The sequence below is a fragment of the Acartia tonsa genome, chromosome 2, assembly GCF_053477335.1.
Source record: "Acartia tonsa isolate MP-2025a chromosome 2, ASM5347733v1, whole genome shotgun sequence".
NCBI lineage: Eukaryota > Metazoa > Arthropoda > Copepoda > Calanoida > Acartiidae > Acartia > Acartia tonsa.
The window spans coordinates 32469391-32487717 of record NC_137261.1 but is presented as its reverse complement, the minus strand read 5'-3'; the positions used below and the strand labels follow the sequence as shown (position 1 = coordinate 32487717).

At 30.3% G+C, this 18327-nt stretch overlaps 2 protein-coding genes across 3 annotated transcripts in view; both read left to right on the top strand.

Annotated features, from left to right (window-relative positions):
* Nucleotides 1-18327, top strand: part of dock (SH2/SH3 adaptor protein dock) — a 592107-nt gene that overhangs the window by 69587 nt on the left and 504193 nt on the right. The window lies entirely within an intron of this gene.
* The window catches only part of LOC145311020 (semaphorin-1A-like), a 77887-nt gene continuing 64567 nt past the window's right edge, over nt 5008-18327 (top strand). The window contains exon 1 of one of the 2 annotated variants that reach the window (XM_080150505.1): nt 5008-5486. The gene's annotated coding sequence lies outside the window, so the exon portion shown is untranslated. The remainder of the gene's footprint in view (nt 5487-18327) is intronic. The other variant, XM_080150504.1, reaches the window with a different exon arrangement.

Genomic DNA, 18327 nt, shown 5'->3' with positions numbered 1-18327 from the left:
CTAAATTATATCATAGGGTTTAGCCCAATTTAAGTGATAAGAATTATAAACATGCGATGCGTATAATATAATCAATATTTCGAACAGAGCTTAAAAATATGTGCTAAAAATATTCCCAAAAACTTAAAACCCTTATAAACATGTGTTTTTAATACCTTACATATATTATATCTTATATGTTTTTAGATAAACCTAGGGAAAATTTAAATAAATTTTAATATTTTTTTTTAGTATAATAAGTTTGAATATCAATTAATCAATTAAACAAGTATGTTTGTGGTAAGTATGTCTGCTTAGATCTCGTAAAAGGCTGAATTTGACGTTGTATCATCTTTAGGGAAATTGCTGGTCCTGGCTATTTTGGGGAGATCCCATTTGAATATCGCTACAAAAAAATATTTCCTTTATTTGTCACTTTTTTAACGGTAGATGGATACAATGACGTACATTATTAAAAAATAATAAAAATAAAGAACATATCAGTAAATCATTGTTTCTCGCCATTTATTTTCTACATATTTATGTATAGAAAGTTAAAGAAGTAGTAATTCTATTTTACAAGAATATTTATAGCCTTACCTTGTCGGGAAAATATACTTCCAGAATCAAGGTTTGGCAATACCTGTTCTTTAAAGAAACATAAAGTTCAAGATAGAAATTTAGCCTTTTCTCTCTATTTTTATTCATTGGCTATTGGCGCAGACGCTAGTCTATACTAATACTATTCATCTGTCGATACCCCCGTTCTTTCGTACCATGAGATCTTGATAACTGCTGGATCGAATTGGCTGGGATGTTTATGGGATTAATCTACTAAAAAAGGCAGCCATATGGGTCCAATGCAATTAATGGTTAGCAAGATTATTCGGTAAAAATATAAAATCACACAACCTTACAAAATTACCTAGCCCTCTTCCCCCCTCCACCAAAAAAAATTTAATAAAAATATTCAAAACACATTTTAAGTGCAGTTGTTACCTTTAACTTACGATGTATGTATATCCTATAAAGTAGTAAGCTTTTTTTGTATGTAGCGAAGGATCTCGCTAACTGCTGAGCCGATATGGTTCTACTGTACAGTGAAGCTTCTTATAGGGTCTAAGATAGTTTTAGGCTATTTCATTTAAATAAAAAAATCTGGGTATTATTTTAAGCTATTTTTCTACCGTCGAATATAGAGCCCCTAAGTGCTAGGGGCATAGCCGCTAGTATATTAAAATATAATATTATAAAAATGTATTTTAAGAAAAAAGATTGAGGATTTTGAAATTGTAAAAAAATGTAAAATTATTTAAAAAGGCTAGACAATTAACTGGAAAAAATACTTTGAATGACAAAAGTTTATTGCAGATGAGATAGAGATCTATCTTCTAAACTTGGACGATTAATTCCAATAGTGATGAAGCGATATAATTATCAAAATATACTGCTAACCATTTAGTGTTATTTGGCTCGTCTTATCCCGTTCATCACACATTCACTAAGCTGCTAGGGGTGTGATTGCTTGCTCACTATTTTTCTCTAATTAATATATTAATGTTAAAAGGTTAGTAATACAAAGTGGACCAATCTTTCTTACAGGAATTTATAAGGATAGGAAAAAACACTTAAAGAGTAGCTTCAATGCTAAAAATTAATAAGAGCACAGCTACTCAATTGTAAAATAAGTGCTGCTGACCGTACACCTAACATCTAGAGAGGAAGAACAACAATGTCTAAACCCATCATGAGACTGGAACAGCCTAAAAACCGTCACAGGTTATTTTGTAAAACTGTCATGAAATTTCCTCCCCCCCAAAAATTAAATTTTTTTTTTTAATCTAAAATACGAAAAATTGGTTTGATTAAACTTCATGGGGCAAAACCCCTAGAGGCTAGGGGCGAAGCCGCTAGTTTATACAAAAGTAATAAAATAATGCGTGCGATCCGCATCATTGAATTTAACAAGTGGCTGTACCCTTCGCATCTGAGGGAGTAAGAGCAGTAAAATAGCCTAAAACCATCATAAGACTTGATTAGCTTTCTTCTCATGTGAAGCTTCGTTAAAATTGTCGGTTCACGGATATGCAAAAAAACCCCTACTATATTACCTATGCATTACACATTACCAAACCTTAAAATATAGGCCAAGGGGCGAATCCACAACCATGCACTTCTGCACCTCTTGGTTTCATATTTAATTTTCTGTGTTATTTTTCCCTGTCTTTAACTGCAAGATACTCACTGGATAGTTATATAAAATCAAGTTTGATTTAAATTTTCACCTAATTACTGGCAATTTGTTTAAACACTTAAGATAGAGAGACAAGTTTTATTAAAAGCAATAATGCCGAAAACAGTCATAATACGCAAATATAAAATATAAAAAAGACCAGATTGTAATAAACATTTTATTTTATCCCTAATTCCTTGGATTTATATATTCATTTCAATAATCAATTTTCAAGGTTATTTTTAAAATGAACGTTATTTTAGATTACTTATAAAACAGATTCTCTAGCTAATTTAATAAAGGAACAGGTCAACAAAAGAAAATTCAATATTACCTCAATTGAAAAGCACACAGTTTTTTCATGTGTGACTTATAGGATTTCAAAAACCAAATTCGGAAATAGAAAAGTGGTGTTTTAAAGACATAGCCTTGCTCTCGAGTAAATATATAGTGTTTAGAAATCATTAAATTGAAAATGCAGAAATAAAACTATATTGTAAACTTTTGTGCACTATACTAATATGTAAAATTATTATTTGAACAAGGACAATTGCGTTGATAAATAACAAAATAACAACAATCAAGCAAGAGTGAAGAGTGTTTTCTTTGTTTGTAAATGGTAAATTAAATTGTTTTTTCTTCAGCTACTCATAAAATTATAGTTGTTTCAACTAAAATTGTTAAGGAAAATATCTTAACCTAAATTGGTACTTAGTTTGTTATTACTGCGGTACTTGTGTATATAACTATCCTTGTTTAAATAATGTGTTATGCAAAATATAATGATATCAAGAGCAGAATAATCAAGTCAGACACAAGCACAACACAAGTTTAGGATTTCATCACTTACACACAAACATTTTTTTTTAGAGAATGTGAATGGTATCAATTTAAACGATTAAACGAATTGCCATCCTCTCCTTATGTAAATTTATTAGGAATTCATTGTGTTTTGTGTTTGTTACGAAGGATCTTGCAAACCGCCGCTGGACCGATAAGATTCTCCTATTCAGTGAAGCTTTTCATAGGTAAAGGGACGAGAAATCACAACTGGAAAAAATTACCCGAGATGCGCTACGTGTTTAGCCACGGTCGAGGGTTAAAATATATCAGAAACTGTCATTTCATAATGGATGAAATAAAACTGACTCTATTGACAGGCGGCAGTAATGGAACATCTATTGCTTCATACAGCTAACATTGGGGGAAATTCGAATATATGCACTGAAAATTGAGATAAAATTGGGAAGGCTTAAACTAAGCGAGGAATAGAGATGAATTGAAAAGAAGAAAGAAGAAGTAAGAGAGAGAGAGAGAGAGAGAAAGAGAGAGAGAGTTAGAGTGATCAGAGAGAGAAATGGCTTGAAAAGAAGGAAGAGAAAGATATAATGATGTGCAGAAAAATGTGTCTTTGACATAACTTAAATCATAATGAAAATTTTCTCCGCCTCCAGTTTAACCACCCTGTCAAAACCCTGTGCACATTACAGAACTATTGTAAATGTGATATAACCTGATTATTCATGGAATCAATAACGGACAAACGGAACCGTATGCATGGAAAAAAAGGAGGAGTTACGTAGGTTCGTCTGTTAGTAACTTAACGGGTAGCTCTTATAATTAATGTAGGCATCTTCTTAGAATAGAATTGCCCCTACATCGATTTCTAACTTTTTTTTCAGAATGCGTATCAACTCCTTAATCGTTACCAAAAAGTCCATTATATATTTAAAACAGGTTAATTTTTTTCTCGTATTCATTCGAATCCGGTGGATAGGAACCGGTTCTCATCCATACGAAAAAACTATGTCTAGCATCGTATTTTATCCAGCTTTCTACGAATATAAAAATGTACAATCATAAGATTAAAGCCAGTTTTTTTAGCCCCGAGGTGCCGAAGGCACCGGCTAAAAAAATGATTGTACATTCTATATCCGCGGAAAGCTGTTTATAATACGATGCAAGAAATAACTATTATTGTCCTAATCATCAGATTTTTGGCAACAACGATATGATTCCTTGGACAATAAGATGCAATGTGAAGCACCCCTGTAATTAAGCTCTAAAAATGTAAGTATTGACTAAAACAGCATCCTGTATTTAACAAGTATTTTATATTTTTTGTTTAGACGTATATAGATTTATACTAATTAAGTTCTAGAAATCTACAAGTGTTATATATTTTAATATAGCCAATTTTTTTTTCAATCATCGCATTTCTTTGCATTCACACGTATCTATCAAGCTATTTTTTTGGTGGTGGTGGGGGGGGGGGGGGATTGGTTGGAACAAAATGTTCCAACTCACTCGCCTCTCTCAAAATAATATTTTTCGTTAAAAAAATATGTATTTACTGTAAATAAATTGTTAATTGGAAAATAAAATAAAAATTTTATAATAAATGATTAAATTTATGCACATTATATTTTCTCGACACATTAATTTAGTTAAATAAATTGTTTGTCGATAAAATCTCGACGATTTATTTCAATTGATGACGCAATAATGATCAAGAATAATCTTGAATTTCTATTTATTGTGCAATTTTCTTGCAAAAATCCGCGACACGACTTTTGAAGTCCTTTTTGGGGTAAGGAATAAGGAGAGAGGGTAAGGATATGTAGAGATGCCTAGATCTTTAACTTTGGGAGAGGAACAATGGAAGGAGGGAGGGGGGGGGGGGTTATAGTGAGAGAAATGCGCCCATGAGTGTCATAAGGGAAAAGTAAAAGGGAAAGGGGTATTTAAAGGGAAAATACCGGGGGGAAGGAGGAATAACTGCCTTGAGGTCCCGTTGACTCTGGAACACAAGGGGATAAAGGGAAGTACGGAGTCAAAAAGGGAAGTACTAAATATGGACGTGAGGGATTAAATCGGTTTCTTTAATAGGTTAGTTACAATAGAAGAGGGAATCAAAGCGGGGTCAAAACAATTTGTGACTGTGGGGTAAAAAAGTCGTTGGGAACGGATTAATGAGAAGCCGGGTTTTACGAAGGATATTCCTCTGAACTCTAACCGGCGAGGCGGGGGTACGATGCACGAAGGGAACTTTGTTCCAAAGAGAGATAGAGCCTCCGTCCAGAGAATTAAGTGAAACCAGTTTGGTTGAAACACAGAATACACAGTGAAGCAGACTAACTAGAGTCACAGTAGTGTCACACGTGATTTTACACTGTCAACAATCATTGGAAGGTAGCCGCGCTACTTGAAAATTTTAAATTTTTGTTCAGTGTTTTAAAAGTGTTATTTTTGTAGAGTGTTTTTTCTAAAACAGGTAAGAAATAATTATGATTACTAAAATCATTACTACATTATAACACTAAAATGTACATATTCTAAAGTTGTGGATAGAAATATATATCTGTATAAATTTGTAAAATTCTTGTGTGTTATGCAATAATCTCGTGAAGGCAACATTTGACCTTAATACACAATTTTTTTCAATTCTCTATTTAAAAAGATTTTGATAAAAAAATAAGACTTACCTGACTTCTTATCAATAGGTTCTTAAATGTTTTACACATCAAAACCATATTTTTTAAATTTCATTTTTTAGTAAAGCAGCTGAGGCATAATTTGAGCACGTTTAATTGGCAACAAGATGAATCTTTAAACTGTTTTCTTTCATATATGATTATATTATTGATGTTTAATTAATTACAAACTTAATCGCACTATTTGACTATAAAATATTGCTGTACTACATATGAACATAGTTTCACTTGTTTTACAAAAATTTTCCTTGTCTTAGTGAAAAAAAGTTAATTAGTTTTCTCAGCAAATTTTTTCTCAACTTTACTGGAATCAAGACAGGGAACAAAATAGTTAGAAATGTTTCCCTATTTTTTATGATCGACAGAACGTCAAAATCAATAAAATTTCATCTTGGAGTATTGCATTGAAAGGAAAGTTAAAATGCCTCCAACCAAATGGCCTGATGAAAAGAAAAAGACATATTGTGTTTCAATTAGATTTTTAGGTTTTAGCATTTCCTTTCCATCACTAAGTTGCAAAGATAATACAAATTGTTTTAATAATGATTATCTTTGAAGAAATAAGAGGCAATATATTTTTCCTTTAGATGATGGTAGATGTCAGAATAAATTTCCCCAGGTAGCTGAGTTACTTTTAAGACTAGAAAAGCAAATAGAAGTTTTTTTTTCTGTCTGTTAGTTGGAATTAAATACTACACTAAATTTACTCTTTAATTTAAACACATATACATACCAGGTATATAAACTACAGCTTTGGAATTAGATTTAAACTAAAGGATCTTTTTAAATCTTGAAATTCTTCATGGCATATAAAATAAAATTTTGTATACATATAAACAAAGTATTAAACCATTTTTTATTCATTTTATGCATTGGTTAGTTAAGAACTTGTAGTGTTGAAACTTTTCAACCAATATTTTTGTTTATCATTAATGGGCTGGTATGTTAAATTATCGCCTGTTATCTTATCCCTTAGGACCCCTGATAGATACCCTAAAGTTAGCATAAACAAATAACAAACGTTTTACTGAAGTCTAAAATACGTTAAATACACTAAATTAGTTCAGAGTAAACCATGCATTTGTGATCATTATATAAAACAGTTTGTCTATCTGTCGGTCGTTTGTATTTGTTTGTTTATACTGAAATCGCCTCTGGAAAAAAAATTATTTTGAACTATTTATTCTTAAAACTAAAATTGTAAGTAATTGGTCGATTCAACACCCACAACCCCTTTAAGTTGGACTTTTCAATTAGCATATATTATTCAGCAAATGTTAAAGTACTCTTATTTTCTATGTGTTTTGTTAAATTAAACTACGACAAAGAATAATATTTAGTTTTTAAAATTCAAAGTCATTGTTTAAATTGAACGTCATGTACTTGATATATTATTAGAAAGAACTGTCACCTAATTTAGAAGTGGACAAACAACATTACCCCTTTCATTTTCATTAATATTCTTGCCCCTTTCGGGAGCTTTAACCTAAAGGGGCTCTTATCTTGAACTTTATCTAACCTTCTAACATTTAAGATTTTTCACAAATACATTTCCAAATACAACTTCACTAAAATTTCATACATTAAAATGCACAACAAACAATGGGCGATTTCTTCCGGCAGAATGGTGGTACCCAGGGGCGTCCAAGCTTTTTTTTGGGGGGGGTAAAATTTTTTTAAGGGGGGGGGGGTAATTCGGTTTGCGCCGCGAATTTTTTTAGCCCCCCCAAAATTTTTACCCCGGGGGTAAAATTTGCTTGGGGGGGTAATTAACCCCCCTGAAATCTGTTGGCAGGGGTAAAATTTGTTTACCCCTGCCAACTTAAATGTAATTATTTAATGCAAGAATATAAAGATGTTCCATGATAATAATGTGAACAAAATCTACAGCAGAGAGACATTAATTGGGAAAAAGAACACAAAATTGGGATCAAGTAACAAATATGAGCATTTTTTGCCGTCTTTATTTGCTGCTAGCGAACGTGCGGCCAGAGTTTGCACATCTTTATTATTGAGTCTTGGCAAAAAAAAATGTTTTGTAGGAATAATAATTCTATGTATATATTACAATATCCTAAATTGGGCTTCACAGCTTGATCGAAAATTGAATTTCTAGAGATTTGTTTAATTTTTCTTTCGTCGTAAGACTTACCCTATTATTTTTATGAAACATCAGAGACAAGGCTTAATCATGTCACACTTCTCAGGGTTTAGGGATAGTATAATAACTTCCCCCCCCCCCCTGTTAATTTATTGTATTAAAATTTTTCTTTTTTAGACAATTACTGCTTAGGGCAGGGAAAATATGATTAATGTGAATGTATATGGCTCCGAATTCGTTTTCAAAATCTGCCCTGGACCACAATAGTTTTAAATTCTGGAAGGATCGGTTTAGCCTTTTACGAGATCTTAGCAGACATTTATACATCCTTTTACATTTAATTTTTTTTATGTCATGATCTTGCAAACTACTGAACTGATTCTGTTTTCATATTGGAGCTTTACATTCCCGATGTGGTTTTAGGCTATTTTATTTATAAAATTAAGTCTTGGGATGGTTTTTATGCTGTTTTACTACTCCTCCATCTCCCCAAATGCTATGGGCGCAATGGTTAGCCAAGTTTAAATAGGTTTGTTTCTATTTTATGAGACTTTACTGTACTATTTCCAATGATAAAAGATATATTAGTATTTTCTTATTGCGCTACTTACGGACGTAATTGTATTTACATATTAGATAATGAATAATTTATTCCCTCAAAAAAATAAATGTTTTTATTGTTTAATAGCCAATTAACTTTTATAATATTTTTTTCTTCTAGCCGTTGAATTATATAAAACAGATGTGTACCCTCTATGCAAATAATTTAGTAATGAGCTTTGCTTTGTTTGTTTATTAAAAGCATGGAGGAATATTTAAAGAGATTTTTATTAAGAATTAAAATTTTTGGATTGCGCTTAGTTTTTTTCTTCTATAAAAATCCGTTATCGAGACCTTACTGAACAAGAACAAGAGCGCGCTACTTTAGAATTAGGAATAGATCCCCTGTAAAAGGAGCTCCTTTTTCTCAATTTTACTCTAATTTTCCAAAATACTTTATTTCAAAGAAGATGTGAATGTATGAATAATAACCCGCAGAAAAGTTTTACAAATGAAATAATTTCTAACTAGCTGTGTGTAAAATTAGTCTAGTCTAAGGCGCCAGACAAAATAACACATTCAGACAGCGAGTTTCTTAATTATTGAATAATTTTATACAGATTATTATCATTATAAGCACATATGATATACATATGAAGTAGTTAGAAACTAAAAAATCCGCAAGGAGCATAAATCTAAGATGAAACTTAAACTAATGTTTTGCAAGTTTATTAATGGTGTGTCAACTAATCAGCCATTCCTTATGCTTCCTAGTATTAAAGTTTCTTACGTCCTCCTTTTGATGTTGTCACATTACACAATCCATTTTTTCCAGCCAAATTTCTAATAGCATCAAAAATTCTCTTATGGTTTTCTTATTCGCCAGTAATTGTTTATACAATTGGAACAAAAATTTTATAAAGATATTAGCAACTTTTTAGTTATTGTCACTATTAGAAATTGTAGCTCTGTCTTCATAAAATTTGTTTCTAATTTTTACATTTAAACTAAAATTATATTCTGAACACCAGATGAAATTTCAAAGTTTTGGGATTCATAGAGTAAATAATACTAGAGGCTTTTATTTTCTTTTGATAGATTTGTAAAAATGCCTTTGCTTCGAGGGCCTATTTCAATTTTTTCTTTTCATTTTATATTTACTAGAAGTATCTCTATAAATGGCACTTTAAATGTTATAATTTAAGATTTTAAATTTGATTCAAGCTCTTTACTCTCAAGAAACCCGTAAGAAACTTTCTAGCTAGTAAACATTACTGTTTTCTAATTATTTTTTATTCGTGTCATAATATTTTACATTCAGAAATACTAATTTGTTTAATAAATATTTTTCTTCGGTGGGCGTTTTCGTCCTTGTTTAAAATGAAGGCTAGCCTCTACCTCATAATTTTAAAAAATTCTGCAAACTCTGCTTTCAAATTTTCAAATAGAATTTTTTTTGGCTTTGATGTTTGCATTTAAGAAAACCTCGTTTGGGCCTTTTGTTATAGTTGCTTTGATTTTAATAATACATTTTTAATTAGAACACCTTTCAAATTTTTATGCCTAATTATTATTGTTTTAGAATTAGTTCAATGTTATTCTATTCATATAATATTAAGTTATAAAATAAAGTTTATATTCGTTGACAAATTTTTTACATGATTTAAAACAAGCTGTTATGCCCTATGATAATAACATTTTGTCCAATTAAAGAATTTAAATCCTACATGTATTAGCAACGAAAAACTAAGTTATGCCTAAGGTATACCAAAGAAAAACTACTCGGAAAAATTATAAAAAGTAAGACTAAGGGAATACAACAAACACTTTGTGAATATTATACAAAGACATCTTCACAAAAATAGCATAAACTATAGTACACATATTAAATTCTTTCCTGATAAGCAAATCTGAATCTTGTGATTTAATCTAAAGCAACCCTTTTTTATTATAAGAAAAAAAATTAATTTAAAGTTGTTTTATACCTTTGTGATTACCCTTTATAAAAAAGATAGAAAAAACAGGAAGAGAAAAAGTATTAAGATTTTTGGATAAAAAGTTTGGGATCTAGTCTGAAAGACAAAAAAATATTTTTTAATTCATTTAAAAGACTGCTAAAGTTTAACTCTTTAATTAGAAAGGGGCGGAGGGGACATTAACTGTAAATATACTGGTCCCTAAAGTTTTATAAACTCGTTCTCTCATTCGCTGGATTAAAAACCATTGTTAATCTAACGAAATATTGATCTTATAAAATATAAAAACTTTTCCAGTATGGCTTTGAAACCAATTCATAGCCGATGGATTAGGTTCAGTTCTCATCGAAACTGAAAAAATCATTTATCGTATCGTGTAACATACATTTTTTTATGAATATTGAAATAATAATCATACAATTAAGACCAGTTTTGTTAGTCCGGTTCACACAAAATAAACTTGCTGATACTTATTATGGTGAAATAATGTATTTTCCTTTGCCTAAAAATACTTTTCTTCATACATCGTACTTGATCCAAAGTTTGTAATAATTTTGTTGACTATGGACGGGAATAGAAAGGAAAGGTTTTCTCGCGGATCAAACAGATTAAAAAGTTAGGGAAAGGGGAAATATTAAATTATCAAAAGTTTTAATGTTTTTAACAAAGACCCGTGACTTTACCAAATAAGGAATAAAGACATGTAAAATCATGTATTGCTGTTATGAAGGTGCGTGACAAATTTCATTTGAATTATATTTACTAAAATTTTTATTTAACGTTGTTGTTATGAGGGCTAATTTGCTTTATAATATGATTCGTCAATACTTGTCATACGACAAGAATTTATTTGATTGAACAGCCTTTATCTAGAAGTTCTTACTGTATATTAGCAATGTGTATCGTATATTTTGGGTCAAGTCTTATTATGTATAAAAGTGTTACTCTTTTATGTTGTTAGATGTTTAACCATGTTTTGTAATAGACGTTGAAGATCATTCTCAAATTTACATAAATTATTTTATATTTTCAAAAAGCTTAAAATTTGGTAAATTTTAAAGTCAGGAAAAGACTAGCTTTGTATAGTGTTAGGTGACACAAAAGGTCGGGGCCCACAGCCAGAAGATAAGTATTATCACAGTAGGTTTCTAGTTTGATCACCTTGTAACTTTACTACAAATTAAAATATTTTGTGGCTAGAAAAATCTGTGAAAGTATAGTTTGTTGGTGACAGTTCATAAGAGAATATTAGTGTTCGGTCAATCATACCAATTAACATTTAGGCAGTCCTTTCTTTAAACAAGGATAATATGACCAAAAGTAGTGCAGCTATCAATATTTTGATAAAAAGAAAATAAAACTAAATTTTAAGCTTTTTTACAAGTTGCTGCTCAAATAGCTAGTCATAGAATCAAAATACTCTTTGTTGCTTTTTCTTTAGCCACTTTTACAAACATAATTTCCATTGTATGGTTGGCAAATATGATTTCACAATTTAGCAAAAAAATAATAGACCCTTCGCCTATAGTATTGAAATTATTTTCTTATTTCGCTTTCATTCTTCGCTTTTTATTGTAAATATTATTAAGGAAGTTGATGATGTATCATGAGCTATTCCGCAAGTCAAACCGATTATGACTAAGATAAAATGTATTTTCTCTGAAATTAAGAAAATGTACAATAATAAAAAGCAACCAGTAAATGTTTGGCTGGTAGAAAGTTTAAGGCTAAATAGGTCTATTTGAAAAATGTTATTTGTTAATTTAAAAATCATTTTAAAAAAATTTGCCAAACTGAGTTGACATTTTTGGCACGGGAATGGTGAGTGTTGGTGGGTGAAAGGAAAATTAATGTAAGGCCTAACAAAGGGTTTCCATCAGCCCGTGAAATTGTTTACACCAAAACTTCGACGACACAGACAGGAATACCCTCTTAAATATTGTCATTTTTAGTAAAACCTTAGAAGTTACATTAATAGGATTTTTTTTTAAAATCTCTATAAAAGTTTTGGAATATAAGGAATATATAGAGATTTTAATCAACATACAGCTATTCGTTCCTCCATTGTCGATGTATAGATCATTTAAATATGCCATATTATTAAAGTATAACCTAATGATTCAACATTTTAAAACGGTATAAAACATTTCATTAACCTAATTTAAATATTATGCATTACTACCAGGAACCAATATATCATTTAATAAAAAATAAATCGAGTAATTCCTTATGTTTATTAAAACCATAATAAAATTTAATCTACAATATTAGAATAATAATCTGTTTTCCTAGAAAGTTTGTATTTTATAATACACACAACACACAGAACAGTCTTTTCAAAGTTTTGTATGAGAGGTTTCACAGTAAAACTCCGTAGAGACTTTGTACTTAAATATCTGTAAGGTATAAATTGACGTTTCAGTATGCTTTAGTTACAGAGTAGCTATGTAACAAGTAAAATTATGTCTGGAACTGTACCGTAGATAATTTTGTATCAATAATGATTATTTTGTGTATAGTTTTTTATCCTTATAAAAAAACAGGATGTTTGTCTGTTTGTATGTTTGTACCGAAGGATCTCGCTAACTGCTGAACCGATCGGGTTCTCCTTAACAGGGTAGCTTCTCATATGTCCCAGGAAGGTTTATAACTATTTTGGGGGAGGTTACCAGCAACCTCCTAAGAGAAATCGGCCCTAGAAAAAAAATCCCCCCCAAATTTTTTTTTTTAAAACCTTTTCTTTTAAAATCTAAAATAAGAAATTGGGTTATCCTCTCAAGTACCCCTAGAGGCCTCTAGGGACGTAGCCGCTAGTGATGTGATATAGTACAGAGAATTATTATTTCTACTTTTATATAAAATCTTGGTTATATTTTCTTTTTAGCAAACTCATTTTCTCACCCTCCCTCCCCCACACTTCCTTTTTTCAACTCTTTATAAACTACACATACTTTTACACACAAGTACACACACACACACACGTACCAAACAACCACACACTCACACACACAAACTCACACACACACACAGAAACTTAATATATTAACATCTTTGTCTTTTTACTTCTACTCTTCAACTTTGACTATTTACAGTATTTATATAATGCCCAGACAAACAAAAATGACTGTTTACAAAAAATAAAGTCGAAAATATAGGAAACAAACCTGAATATTTTGACTATTTTGATTTGAGTTGATTCGCTTAAAGAAGATTTTGTATGTCATTGGTAATAGGGGCTTTAAGAACAAAGTTAAAGTTTGTTCTTTGGCTGAAAATTTAAAGATATAATACCTATTATATCTATTTATTCATTTTAGCGGCTACGCCCCCAGAGGCTTCAAGGGGTACCTGAGGTAAGGAATAATGGGGGTGGGGGGAATTGAAGTCTACCACCCACCGTCTAATTTAGTTTTTAAATCCTTATACTAAAGTAACAGGATGTTTGTCTGTCTGTGTGTTTGTACCGAAGGATCTCGCTAACCGCTGAACCGATCGGGTTCTCCTTAACAGGGTAGCTTCGCATAGGTCCCTGGAAGGTCTCTTGGGGGGTGGTAGCCTCTGGTAAAAAAAAGAAATAAAAAAACGGGGTTGAGGTTATTTTTTTCGTGTATGTACCCTCTCCTAAAATAGTTATTGACCTACCCTCGATGTATATGAAGCTTCACTGTAAAGGGAACTCAAACAAAAATCCTCCAACTGAAAACTGTTTATACGGGCATGTCAAATTTTATACATATAATAATATATAATTAAATTGTTATTTAAAATTTAATTTTATTTTCAGGTAAGGTTTATTGATGAATAATAAAGTGACCTATTGGCGAAAACAGGTTAGGGAAGACGAAGAAAGTACCCAAAAAAATCAGCATATAACGTCATAAAAACGGGGGCTTATCCATCTCTTTTTAGGGGTTTTCTCAAAGAAGATAAAGTATAGAATAGAATCCAGGTAGAAGATTCTGCCTGGCTAGCCTGAAGTAAAATTGGAACTTTTGAAAGACCAAAACGGCTACAAGGCTGTTAGTAAATAACATGATTTCAGTAATTATTACGAAAAAATATTCAAAATAAATTTCTTTTCCAATGATTTACTAAAAGCCATGTAGCCAAGAATCCAGCTTCCTCTTCCCTATTCACAATGGATTAAAAATGAATTTAATGTGCATATTAAGCCTTAAAAAAATAATTATGTAAGAAAATTTACAAAAAAATATTGGTCTCAGTATTTATGTTATAAAACTAGGTTGCGCTCTTATGTTTCTTATATTAGATGTTGATACAAATTAAACTTTTCTAGTTTTATCCAACTAGTCATTGTGATTTGTACTTTATCATTATTGTCTTAACTGCGCAAGTCAAAGATTCCTTCAAATTTCCCAGAAATATTTATGGTTTTCATTTCTATTCCTCCTTATTCTATGGGTTTTCTTTCCCACTTCTCCTCTCCTTATCCCTCATTTTTATGACGCAATTGAGAGACTTTTTCGTCTTCAAGGTTAGGTAATCAATAAAGATTTTAAAGTATCTAGTAGTTTCAATTGTAGTATGTAAGGAGATATACTTTAATAGTGCTTTTAATTCTATGAAGGCTATTTAAGGCTTATATTATCTTTTTTTATTAAAAATAATTTTAACTTAATTTGATTAATTGGAATAACATTTCCTTTTAAATGAAATAAATGTAGCATAAAAGTTAGTTAATGTTTCTCATATTCGACTCTAAAGCAAGGATGGAGACAAACAAACATAAATATTATTTTTAAAATCTTCCAAGACCTGAAAAAATTCTTTTTGGTGATTATTATTCCTATTTTCTTATCTATTAGGTCTTTTGACCTTTCGGTTTTATGTCCATTTGGTCTTTGTCCATTAGGTCTTTTGTTCTTTATGTCTTTTGGTTTCAGTTCTTTTGTATCAACGGCCTTCTTCTACACTTTGTCTTGTGAAATTATTGTTTACATTGAAATGATCTTGACTAAAATCCTCTCAAGTAAAGTTTGTTTATATGAAACTATGTCTCTGACCTAAAGTTCAAATCTTCTGGAGTAAAATGAATTATTAACAAATTCTCCCCTTCTGGTTGAGTGTGGGATTAGAAATACTAATTTTATTTGGGAACTAAAAGAAAAAAATATTTTTGTAGATTATGTCATCCTTTATGATTATTAGCTAAAGTTAAAAAAAAACAATCGCCTAACATTTTTCCCCCCTTCATTACAATAAATCATCCAGTTTTTATTTGTGTCGAATTTTAGGAAGATATCATGTGACCAATTCCAAAAATTTTGCTTGAAAACTGCAGGGATGAAAATGAATAATAGGAACGATTGTTTTTTTTAAACATCCTTTAAATAAACCTTAGATTACTGCTGAAAATTATAGATTTGCTGTTGATATTTGTTGAAATTTGTGCACATCTATGTTATGTAACAGCACAATAGCTTTATAACTAAGAAGAAACAGGGTAGTTTAGTCAGGCTGCTGGTCAAATTATTGTTACTTAATATCTCGGGGTTCTCTGTTTCCTTATTTTTGTAAAAATGGAACATAGAAATTTTTTCTTTCTTTTCTTATGCTATGTAATTTAAATTGCCTTACTTAGTAGGGTAAATGATCAATTATTTGGTATATAAACCTTACAAATTACACTTTGTATTTAGTTTTTCAAATAAATATTTCCGTCTTAAAAATATTAACTTTGATTTTCATTATCATTGTTGTTTTGATAAACCCTTTTTGACATTGTCAGTAAAAAAAAGGATAAGCTTTCATCGGCCCAACTGTTGTTTAAACTGAGTTGGGGAAGGGGTCTTTAATCCCACCTACACCCCACTTCCCCTGCAGGTTTAAACCCCCGGGGCACTCTACCCTTTGATATCTAGAGCAGAGATATCAAAGAAAGTTGATAAATTAACCTTAAAGTTTGTTAACAAAATGCTATCATAAATCAAAGCTTTGGGATTTGATTGCAAAAACAAACACAAAACCACTGGTTCAAAAGTGAATCCCCACAGCCATATCACAGCATGAAAACAAGACATTTTATACTGTAACTTTACTTTGAACCATAACATTAAACTATTATAGAAGCAATCTCAATCTCTTTCCTTCATTAAACTTCTCTTTGTGGCCACAATTGCCAAAAAATAGACAATTTCAGCAAAAAATCATTATTGTTTTTTTAGGATATAGCAATAGGTCAGTTGCATATTATTTATAAAACATTAGCGCTAAAGTTTCACAAAACTAAATATTTGGTGTACTAAACATTAACCATATCAATATATATAAAATAAAGGTACTAAGAAAGAGAGGTAATCAGGCTCCGCCAATAAAAATTCCCTGTGAGAACCCAGCAGACCTGCTATTGGGTAGAAACTGTACACATTTTGGTATGAAAGGCCTTATTTTTTTTATTTCTTCCCAATAAAAAAGTCGGCTATAAACGGTCGAATTTCTTAATTAAAACCCATAGATCTATTCGTTTCAATAGTTTTCAAATTTAGTGCGAGAGTGATGTTAGGAACACTACTCCTTAGTTCTTTATAGATTTTTATACATTAAAAAATAGAAAAAAAAATAGGGGAAAAACTATCAAACTTAAATAATAAAAAACGAGTCTAATCCCTTTCCATTTTTTATAAGTGCAATTTTAATTTTGAAATTAATTGTCACGATGCATTTTTTAAAAGCTAATGGCTTTAGTCCAAGTTTTTAGAGGATTCGCTAAAAAGGTGGATGAGAGTAACCATAATATGAAAGATTAAAAAAATATGGCATATGATAATTGAGTGTTTTTCTTTCATTTTTTCTTTCGTCGGTTTATATATTTTACGCACTGATATCTTCCAATATGAAAAAAAACTACAAGCCGATATTAACACTTCCTGAAAATTGAGCATAAATTATTATTCTATATGTTGACGAGATCTTAAAAGACATACCATGCACAAACCTATTTAATTTTCTTTAAATATCTTCTTTTAATTAAAGAATCTGGTTTGCGTACACTTAAGTAATCAGTTCTTAATTAACAAATATTTGATAACTTTTTTTAAAAGATAATGTTGGAATCTAAAATAATTTTCTCAAATGCAGAGTAAAAAAAAAATTAAATTGTTATGTGCATTATTATTTGTAATGTTTATAAAATTCTTTAATTAGTAAAATAAATCTATTAAACTAGTTTTGGTTCTGAATAAACATTAAGAGATATAAGTTTTCCGGAATTTTAATGTAGGGAGGAGATTTGAAATCTGCATCAAATTTTAAGGATTTTTTTTTATAAAATTCGTTTTTTGTATAATTCTTTATCTAAAAGCGGAAATACAAATTAAGTTAATTAATTTTGGCATCCATGACTGGTGGATTTAAAAAATCCGCGCTCTGATTGGATGTCGTACATCATTCAACCAATTAGAGCGCAGGTAGTTTAAAATCCACCTATCCTATTGGTCAAAATTAATTAACTTAAAATGTATTTCCGCTTTTAAATAAAGAATTATATAAAAAACGAATTTTATAAAAAAAATCCTTAAAATTTGATGCAGATTTCAAATCTCCTCCCTACATTAAAATTCCGGAAAACTTATATCTCTTAATAAACATGCGGCGATTAAAACTTTAAAAAAAATGATTTTTAAAACCGTTTAAGATTCTACCTTACCTGTTTTTTTATTCTTTTTTAACAGAACGATTTTAGCTGATTCTAATAAGGTTTGAACTGTTACAATTTCTTAATAAAGAAACCATCTAATAGTTCCTTTATCATTATGATCAATTTCTTTACTATACATTAGTCTTCTTCCCTCATAATTCTATTATATATAACAAGGAAAATACTATCCATAAGTAGGGTAGTCACATATTAACCTTGGTAGTATGTGCTGTATATCATTCTGAGTTTTATATGCTCGTACATATTTAAAAAACATTAAATAAATCTTTATTTGTTGAATCAATGAATTTTTGTTTAATCATCAATTTAAATCATATATTTTGTCA